Consider the following 11,232-nt stretch of genomic DNA (forward strand, 5'->3'; position numbering starts at 1 on the left):
GAGTTCTCTCCAGGTTCTCCGGCTTTCTCTCACAGTCAAAAACATGTTGAGGTTAGTTGGTGATTCTAAATTGTCTGTAGGTGTGAATGTGAGTGTGCTTGGTTGTCTGTCTCTAAGTGTAGCCCTGTGATAGACTGGTGACCTGTCCAGGGTGTCTCCTGCCTTCACCCTGAGTCAGCTGGGATAGGCCCCAGCCGCCTGTGACCCTGTTGAGAATTAAACGGTGTGTAGATAATACCCTTAGACTCAGGCGCAGAACAACGAAGACACAGTAGACTGAATCAGCTTTAGTAATTTATTTTACGAAAGACGAGAATCCAATAAGCACAATATCAAAAAACTCAACCAGAACCAGGTAATACCAGGCCAGGAACAAAACTGATAAAATACCAAACTAACACAAAGAGCTCAACTAAGTGCTGAGTAACAGAAAGGCAGATAAACCAAACGTTAACAAAAGGTGCTCAGACTACAGTGCTGAGAGAACTGACTGGTAGGTAACAAAACACTAACATAAGGCGCTCAGACTAAAATGCTGAGATAACAGACTGGCTAAACAGGAAAAGCCTAACAAACAGGAACTTGCTCACGGGCTAGAACAGAGCTCATAAAGATCACACTGACGAGGCACAGATAACACAACAAATCTATGACGAGCTATGAAACACACTAGATTTACGATAAACACAAAAACTACTGACAGGGAGGTAAACAGGCTTAACTGTCTCAATATGGAGAGAGTGCGGGGGAGCAACAGCTTGTGGCGGAGGGAACCGGAGGGCAGCTGAACCATGAGTGAAGGCAGACAGGTGCGGTGCGGAGTCCGGCTGCAGATCGATGGAGACGAGGGGAGAGATGGTCAGTGAGTGGTGAAGCGTTGGAGTGGCAGCGGTCGGCGGCAGATCCAGCTGGGCAGAGGAAAAACAAGAGTTAGTTACCAGTTGAGCAGTAAGCGGCTAGACGAGTGCAAAAACTAAGACTGACTGCGTGGTACAAAAGTCTGGCGTCTGAGCATGGTCCGACCGCTGCTGAAATCCCCCCCACGACCCTCGTGAGGATTAAGCAGTGTGTAGATAATGGATGGATATTCATACCTATTGTTCTGTCCTATTGCTTGCTCTCCACATGCTATCCTGCTAGGCCAAAGAAAAAGATCACAACAGACAAAATGTGCACAATAAGGGAGTTATTTGGGAAGAAGTGTCTTATTAGGTGTTTCCTGCACAAACTGAAAACCCAGGCACTTTGGGGCACAGTGTCACAAGTTTGTGCCATAGATGAAGCATGGAAAGAAAACCACTTACCAGATGTGCAGCTAAGAGATGTAAAACAACTTATTGGCCCTTCTGATCCCTTATTGATAAAGGCAGCCCATGATACAGAAATGCTGTATGTGGGCTGGCTTAAAGTGACTTTTAGACTTTGTGACAGCCCCACCTAGTCTGTTGGTTGGGTACATTGGCTGTCTGTGTTTGGCTCTGTTTCCTCAGGTCCCTAGATTGCTGGAGACTGAGTGGGCGGTCCTACCTGCTTGGCACGCTTGGGCCCAGCGCTCCCAGGCTATAAAAGGGCCAACCCCTCAGCTCCTGCTCTCTCTCTCTTCCATGCTTGCGATTTGGTTTGGTGTCATTTTGGTTTGGTTTACGCATCAGACAACACTTCGCACCACATCACATCCCAGCATCCAGAAATCTGCACCTACACTACTGACATCACTGACATACACACCTCAGTTTGACAGCATTGATTTAACTAATTAATAAAAGCTTACGTTAAATCTGGCAATACTTGTGTTGTCTCCCCTCTTTTGCCATAATCTATTTGCTGGGTTGTGACAACTTACTGCCAGTGATAATGAAATGCTAATCCCTTAATGTCATTGAAATGCCTCATGCTGAATAGCCTGGAAGACCCAGTCAAGCATAGGGGCAAAGACAGGCATGTGAATGCATTCAAAATTGCATTTCGTCACCTTAGGCGAAGCAAAATCCTTGATGAGTACTGTAAGTATAGGACAGATGTGCGAGCATAATGTGAGGACGGTGAATGCAAGAGTCAGCATACCAAAATGTAGCTCCCTTCAGACTGGATATCAAATACAGGTCCCACCCTTCAGAGAGGATTTTTGAGCCCCACAAGAACCAGAAGGGCTGGGGTTCAGTGACACCCTTCTGTCTGTACAGGCAGGAAGGGCCCCAAAAATCATTATAAGTGTGCAAAACCCCACTAGCCACGACATCACGCTCCCAGGAAAGACAGTCATTGACAGTCATTGGAACTGTACAACTAGTGAAGTCAGTATATCCAGTCAACTCTCCATCTACTACATCTGTTCATCACATCCAGGCCCAAAGATCCAGTGGAAGCACTCTTGCCCATGAATGATAGGACCCTCTTGTTGACTTAGACCACATTAATGAACTGCAGAAACAAATAACCAGTCAAATGTTAAGAGTCTGGGTCATTTTCCAGGTCTGATGATGACATTGGCTGTGTGGAAAAATTGCAAATGGACATTACACTAAGAGACAATGAGCCAGTGTCAAAAACCTTTCTCTGCCAAAACCACAATATAAAGTGATTAAGGGCTATTTACAAGATTTGGTAGCACAAGGAAAGGTTGAAAAATCTTCTTCCTTCCCTGTTGTCTGTATGAGGAAAACGGATGGTAGTCTGCACCTCTGCATTGACTACAGGGACCTCAAGAAATAGACACACCCCCATTGCCACCCCATCCCCAAAGTACAGGACATATTGGATAACCTAGAGGTACATGACTCTTTTCACCTCTAGACCAGAGTAAGGCTTATCGTTCGTGGCCAAGGACGGCAAGCATTTAACAACCTTTGTGACACCCTGGGGCCCATATGAGTGGGTGTAAATCCCATTTGGACCCATGAATGCAGCTGCAGCATGCCAGTGCCGCATGAAGGAATGCTTAGAGGGCTTAAATAAAATAAAATCAAACTAAAACCTAAAAAGTGTCACCTGTTCAAAACAGAAGTGCGGTACCTTGGGAGGATTGTGTCTGCTGAGGGAAGCAGGATGGATCCTGCTGATAGTGCTGCCATAACAGCCCTAAAACAGAAGCCACCAAGTAATGTTGATGAGTCAAGCGCAATCCTGGGACTGTTGAGCTATTATAAACAGTATATTAAAGACTTCTCATGCATTGCGAGCCACTCATATGACCTGCTCAAGGCACCTACAGAGACTGAGACATTACCAAGCAAGAAAAAGAAGGGGCTGACAAAAAGATGAAGAAGAGGAGTACCGTCCAGTACACGCATTGTATGGACTGACAAACATCAATCAAATTGGAACAGCTGATAGATTGTCGAACTCAGCCTCCTGTCCTAGCCTTCCCAGAATCCTCCCAGCCATTTATTCTTCATACTGATGCCTCAGGACAAATCAAGGATGACCAAAGAAGTGATCTGATGGTGGGACCACTGATCCAGCAATAAGCTGACAGGAAACAAAACATCTGGCCAACAACTTAAGCAACTCAGCCCACAGGAAGCATGCATCTCCAGAGATTGGGACAAGCTGGGGATTGATGAGAGTGGAATCTTGTACAGGAAAGCAGCAAAGAGGAAATGGTTTGTGCTTCCAGAGTGACATAGAAGTATAGTATTATAGGGATGTACGCATACAACTGCACTCGGAGTATAGTGACTGGGTTCTGACCCTTCTATCTGTTGTATGGACACTCCCTATGGTTCCCAGGTGACGTGCTATTCAGTCTGACTCCAGAGCAGGGTGACAGTAATTTTCTGAGCTACATGGGAAAGTGGAAACAGGTATGGAAGAAGCATATGAGATCAAGAGGGAAAATGCTCAGAAATTGCATCAAGAAGCAAGTGTTGTGATGACAGTGGGGTGAAAAGTTCAGTACTACAGCCTGATGATCGTCTTTTAATCAGTAATATGACACAGCGTGGAGGCCCAAGAAAACTGAGAAACCACTGGGAGGATACTGTCCCTACAGTTGAGCGTCAAGTGAGTAAAGATATCCCTGTCTATGAACTCAGAGAATGTATGAAAAGAGTTCCATTCTGTCAACAGACAACACAAGATAATGCAGGAGAGTTTGAAATGAAGCCGTGCTGGAGAAATGTGATTACCTTGACTTTCGCTTTGACCAACTCCAAAAGATCGGCAAGGACAGTGAGGAGAAACTGGAGGCCATCCAGTGTGATTTGGTGGCCCTTACTGAGAATATCAACACAATGAACGTGGATATTGGCAAGATTTGGTCAGAAGTACAAAACAACAACGAGCAGTTAGCCACGTACGACGCTACGCTCGAGACAATGCAGCTTAAGCACATGGACATGGAGGATCAGAGCAGGAGATGCAACCTGCGAATCACTGGCCTGCCAGAAAGACTGGAGGGCTCTAATGCAGCTCAATATCTCACACACTTGCTTCCAAAATGGTTCCCTTCCCTCAGTAAACTTCAGGGCGAAATCATGCTTGCACATTGTGTCTACGGTGCCAACGATAGAAAGCAAGACGGCCCGCGCACAATGATCTTCAATGTCCTCCACTACACAACCCGACAAGACATCCTGTGTGCTGCTAAAAAATCTCCATGCCATGAACACAGCCTGTAATAAAGGAGTGGAGTTTTTCTTCCTTTACCCCGCCATACTAAAGGTGAAAGCAGCTGGCCAGACAAAATCCTTCCAGGATCCAAGAGTTGCAGTGGAATTCATCGCATCTCTACCGACACAGAGGACACCTGACATGGATGAGGAAGGCAGTAGGGAACTGGTGTCAGATTGTGCGCCTATATATGTGAATATGATGCTGTTTCACCACTGTAACGGACGCCGATATGGAATTTCCTATTTGACAAGCTCTGGCCTGTAGGTTATATTATTTTCTTTCACCTGTGCTGCTTTTCTTTTAATGTTATTTTGGTCTAAGACTCTACAATAGCTAGGGTTACGCACCCGCCACTGTGTGTTTGTGTGAGAGTACAGCTTTAACTGGCCTCCACTGAAGATGTACACTCACCGCCCACTTTATTAGGTACACCTGTCCAACTGCTCATTAACGCAAATTTCTAATCAGCCAATCACATGGCAACAACTCAATGCATTTAGGCATGTAGACATGATCAAGACAATCTGCTGCCATTCAAACTGAGCATCAGAATGGGGAAGAAAGGTGATTTAAGTGACTTTGAACGTGGCATGGTTGTTGGTGCCAGACGGGCTGGTCTGAGTATTTCAGAAACTGCTGATCTACTGGGATCTTCACGCACAACCATCTCTAGGGTTTACAGAGAATGGTCCGAAAAAGAGAAAATATCCAGTGAGCGGCAGTTCTGTGGGCGCAAATGCCTTGTTGATGCCAGAGGTCAGAGGAGAATGGCCAGACTGGTTCGAGCTGATAGAAAGGCAACAGTAACTCAAATAACCACTCGTTACAACCGAGGTATGCAGAATACCATCTCTGAATGCACAACACGTCGAACCTTGAGGCGGATGGGCTACAGCAGCAGAAGACCACACCGGGTGCCACTCCTGTCAGCTAAGAACAGGAAACTGAGGCTACAATTTGCACAGGCTCACCAAAATTGGACAGTAGAAGATTGGAAAAATGTTGCCTGGTCTGACGAGTCTCGATTTCTGCTGCGACATTCGGATGGTAGGGTCAGAATTTGGCGTCAGTAACATGAAAGCATGGATCCATCCTGCCTTGTATCAACGGTTCAGGCTGCTGCTGCTGGTGTAATGGTGTGGGAGATATTTTCTTGGCACACTTTGGTCCCCTTAGTACCAATTGAGGATCGTGTCAACGCCACAGCCTACCTGAGTATTGTTGCTGACCATGTCCATCCCTTTATGACCACAGTGTACCCATCTTCTGATGGCTACTTCCAGCAGGACAACACACCATGTCATAAAGCGTGAATCATCTCAGACTGGTTTCTTGAACATGACAATGAGTTCACTGTACTCCAATGGCCTCCACAGTCACCAGATCTCAATCCAATAGAGAACCTTTGGGATGTGGTGGAACGGGAGATTCGCATCATGGATGTGCAGCCGACAAATCTGCAGCAACTGCGTGTTGCTATCATGTCAATATGGAGCAAAATCTCTGGGAAATGTTTCCAGTGCCTTGTTGAATCTATGCCACGAAGGATTAAGGCAGTTCTGAAGGCAAAAGGGGGTCGAATCCGGTACTAGCAAGGTGTACCTAATAAAGTGGCCGGTGAGTGTGTGTGCTCACCACTAACTGGAACTTCTGCCAACTTTATCACAGGATTTTAAGTTTTAATCTCGGTCTGAAATGGAAGTCTGCTGTGAGCTGCCACTTTTATTTTATTTTATTTGGCCGTGCATGACCTCTTGGTCATATTCGGACCTCCTCGAAAGCCTACAGGTCTGAAAGTTTTTTTTTGTTTGTTTTGTTTTTCATATCAAAATACACGCCAGTGGATTTTTGTTAATGTCAGTCTGGAATGGACGTCATCCAGTTAGATGTACATCCATCCATCCATCCATTATCTATACACCGCTTAATCCTCACTAGGGGGGCTGGAGCCTGTTAGATGTACAGTGTGTTATATATTAGCCTTTCTATAAGAGTCTGAGTTTATCACAGCTTTTACTGAGTTTAGCTGTTTATATATTTTTCCTCTTAACAACGGTTTATATGTTCACTAAAACTGGGTTGGTTACTTGGTCTTTTGCAGCCCCAATCTATACTAGGTCACAGATCAAGTTAGGAATTATGGGGTTACTTTCTGTTTAAGTTGTTCTAGTTTTATCTGTGTTTTTTTTTTTGTTGTTTGTTTCTTCTTTATTTAATTTGCCATCTGGGACCGTTTCTGAAGAATGTACAAGCTCAGTATTTATCTCATTATGTGATACATACTTCACAACACCAAAGTTGACCTTGCTTACTTTGAGGAATTTATTTGACAATGGGTGAATTATCTGTACTAGTTTGGAACTGTGATGGGTTGAATGCACCTTATAAACAGACTAGTGTGTTATCGCTACTTCGTCGCAAGAAAATTGATATAGCCCTTTTACAGGAGACACATTTGCTGAGCAAAGATTGTAGCCGGCTAGCTGATAAATTTTGCCACAATATTGCCTCTTCGTCAGCTACTACAAAAACAAAAGGAGTTGCTATTGTGGTTAGACGCACACTGACAATCAAGGTGCTGGACACATGAGCTGATATTGAAGGCAGAATAACTGTAGCCAATGTAGAAATATATAGGAGGAAATTAGCTCTCATATCAGTTTATGCTCCAAACACATTTGATAACGATTTTTTTAATGTTCTCACTTGGAAAATGTGGGAAATATCAAATGAATACCCATTCCTGGTTGGGGCACATATGAATGTAGTCTGGCATGCAAATGACTGGTCAAGTTCAGCAGCATCTAGGGAACATGAAGTGGCTACTGCTGCATTGCGATCTTGGGCAGACAGTTTGAGTCTTGTCGACATATGGCAGTCTTCTAATCCTTCCATGAAAGATTATGCTTTTTTTCCAGCCAGACATAAATCTTTCTCAAGGATTGACTTTCTTTTTTCTTCACCCAAACTCTTACAAAGGTGGATAGTGTATTATTACTCCCCATCACTCTGTCAGACCATAAAGGGGGTCTGTGCTGTGCTGCTTTGGGCAGTTTATCCAAAAGAGCCCCGAGATGGCGCCTTAATAATACTCTTTTACATATTGAGAAGTATAGATCACAGTTTCTGGTCAAGCTAAAAGAATTCTTTACGACTGGGCACAGTTAGTGATACTCAGATATTATGGGATGCAATCAAAGGATTCATAAGAGGCAGTGCCATTTTATTTTCTTCAAACCTGGAAAGATCAGCTAGATTACAGACTCTGGAAGCAGAATTTTCCAGATTAGATTCCTTGTTGCAAAATAACTACTGCAAATTGTAACTCAGTGTGATATTATTAAAAAGACTGTGCCTGGATGACGAATTTGCATCATATGTACGTTTAACACGGTGAGAATCATGTCATTCGTGTGAATAACTCGCTCAGTCGCGTCATTCGCGCACACATAAGCAGGCAGTGTAGTCTCTCTTTCCTGCAGCAGGCCAAACACGTACACAAATGAGGGCAAAATTCTGAGGTAATTATCATAAAAAAAAGTTTTAAAACGCTACTTTTACCGCTCAAAATTTAAATTAAAATTCACTTGAATGTCATTAATATCATTCAGATAAGTTTTTTGACACCTTAAACAGCTTAAACAATATTTTAGAGCTGCTAGCTTAACAATTAGAAAAGAGCATTACCACACGTCTTACCATAACAGAAGCTGACCAGCTTTTGCTGGCAACACACAGCTTCGTCACACATGCCTTGGACATGTGCGTCACTAATTAACGACCCCCTTGCTACAAGAGGTAATCTGGAACCATTTACAAAAATATACAACTAGTGGCCTAAAGAATCACAAAAATGACAAAGAAAAATAACAATAATAATAGTGTTAGACCCGATTCTTTAGTTGGAAGCCCAAGAACAAGCCGGAGAAATCTTCTGTTCTCAGTTGTATAATTTATTTATTTCAGTCACAGGTAAAGTGAGGCAGCGCTGGAATTCAGAGGGACAGAGAGGAATCTCATGTCCAGCTGAACTGAGTGTTTTCGGTTCCAGGTCACAGATATGTTCTTGGGCTGGGCCTGCCCCCATCATAGATAAGATTTAATTGGCCAGTTACTAATGGCGTGGACAGGCATACTTCTGTGCTCTGTCCACGTCCTTGACATTTTTGGTAAGCAACGTGTGTGGATGTTGTTGGTACGGCGTGTAGCTAAAGTAACAATCGTATCTAATAAAAAAGAGGAGTTTCTGCTGTCTCCAAGTGTGCGAACCAGCTATCACCGGCCATATTATCTTCAAGGACATATGCTGTTCTCAGTAGGAAAACATGAAACAGAATCATAGGCTCAGTGCAAAATACAGATTCAGAATACATAATAGCTCGAAACATACTTAATTCTAACAATACCAAAAATAATACATTCTCGTTTTGAGAATGTTCACCAAAATAAAATGCATTATATTTCAGAATCAAATATTTACTCAGCTACAATTGCGCAGGGTTTTTAAGTACAATGATGATGATGCTTATTGTACAGTAACAGCACCAGGAAGAAAGGACCTGCAGTATCTCTCCATCACACATGGCGGGTGAAGCAACCTGTCATTGAAGCTGCCCAGTGTTGTCAAAGTCTCCTCCAGAGGGTGGGATGTGTTCTCCAACCCAGATGATAGCCATCATCCTCCTGTCTCACACCATCTCCACTGGTTTGAGGGGACATCCCATGACAGAGCTGGCCTTCTTAATCAGTTTGTTGAGTCTCTTCCTGTCTGCTGTGGAAATGGTGCTCCCCAGCAGTTCTTTGGTTGTCCCAACATTGATCTGGAGGTGGCTCTGCTGGCACCAGTCCACAGAGCTCAGGGTCGCAGAGTTTTAAAAACACTTCTGCAGGTGACCGTCGACTGAGTTGTACGGGAAGTCTGCCATGTACAGGGCAAAGAGGAAGGGAACCAGGACTGTTCCCTGTGGCATACTGCAGACAGCCATGTCGGATAGACAGCCCTATAGCCTTGCATGCTTGTGGACGGCTGTGACTCAGGTGGTAGAGCGGGTTGTCCTCTAAATGCAAGGTTGTCAGAAGTAATGGTAAATCGCCTGCACCTTTCTACCTTAGTGGTACTCAAAGCGCTTCACAATGTGTTTCTCATTCACGCATTCACACTCAAATTCAGGTGCAAATTCCGGTTCAGTGTCTTGCCCAAGGATACTTCGACTGTGGAGGGGTGGGCGATCGAACATTCAATGTTGAGATTAGAAGACAACCCACTCTGCCACATGAGCCACAGATGCCCAAAGGAAGTGTTCTTGGGTAAGAGGCTAAACTCGAAGTTGCTCCCAATGGCAGGCAGCACCTTGCATGGAAGCTCAGTCACCATTGGTGTATGAATGTGTGTGTGACTTGTGTGAATGAGAAACACATTGTAAAGCTCTTTGAGAACCACTAAGGTAGAAAGGTAGAGTATCTGTGAAAACTGTTTACTGTGGACAGTTGGTGAAGCCGTCTACAATCCAAGCTGTGAGGTGGTGGTCCACATGGCCGGGTAGAACTGGTTCACATACTGGGAGACAGCGGAAATTCCTCTATTCTATCAGTTACTTAAGATATACATCTTTTGGACAACACACACACACTTAGTATTCAATCCAAGCAATTTCTGTTTACATTTCAGTAAACTTCCACGTGAACAGTGGTTGGCCTGTCCACTTCACAGTAACTGGCCAATTAACCTCAACTGCTTACAAGTCAAAGTCCAGCCCAAGAAGGTAAATGTGAATCATTTCCAGATTTTGGGGCTCCTTCTGATAGAGCTCTCGCGAGAGCCATGTCACTCCAAGCCAAGCTGCCTCACTTTACCTGTGACCTAAATAAATTCTACATCTGTGAACTGAAGATTTCTCTGCTTTGTTCTTGGGCTTCCAACTAAAGAATTGGGTTAACACTTAGCTCACCTCTGTGGTTCAGTGTGATGCACATATCATGGTGACTAGTCTTCAGTAACACGACTTTTTCTGAAAGAGAAAGAATCACTTCAACACATGATTTTTTCAGTGAAATGAACTGAAGCTGAAAACAGCCCACACTAAACCAAAGAATGGTAATATGAACTCACAGAACTAAACTGTCCTTCATTCACTGAATGGAGACAATATATTCAGCAGTAACTTCTCTTTGGAGTTACGTTAACTTAGCTTAATTTCTATCTGCTGATTACTAATGAACAGCATGTCAAGTCGGGGACAATTAAAAGACTGTAATAACGTTATTAATCTTTTAAGATTGATTAGGTATGACCTACAGGAAACTTAGTTATGGCTAACAGGTAACTAATTTAGCACGTTGACAAACCCACTTTTGCATCACTGTTAACACTTACTAAACATAACCAGAGATGTCCAGAACAAATTGAAAACACAATCTCAGAACATGTTTGACCACCAGAGGTTACACAAGCCTAATGTTAACTCATACACAGTAACTTCAATTACAATAACGTAGTTCACTGCTTTTGTATGTAATATTATCCAGATGTGGACAAGAATACAATATGTTACTAAGATGACTTTACCTGTTGAGTTAAGCTCGACTTTTGGAGGCTAACATTGTTGGCAACAGCATAGG

At 43.6% G+C, this 11,232-nt stretch overlaps 1 long non-coding RNA gene across 1 annotated transcript; it reads right to left on the reverse strand.

Moving 5' to 3' along the window:
• Positions 1-281: 281 nt before the first annotated feature.
• Positions 282-10,732, reverse strand: LOC103359694 (uncharacterized). The gene is made up of 2 exons (XR_520322.1): positions 10,563-10,732; positions 282-908 (listed from the first exon to the last, which is right to left on the reverse strand). It is a non-coding gene; the product is annotated as an uncharacterized LOC103359694 (long non-coding RNA).
• Between the last annotated feature and the right edge of the window lie 500 nt (positions 10,733-11,232).

This window comes from Stegastes partitus, unplaced genomic scaffold (genome assembly GCF_000690725.1).
Source record: "Stegastes partitus isolate 25-593 unplaced genomic scaffold, Stegastes_partitus-1.0.2 Scaffold389, whole genome shotgun sequence".
NCBI classification, from domain to species: Eukaryota; Metazoa; Chordata; class Actinopteri; family Pomacentridae; genus Stegastes; species Stegastes partitus.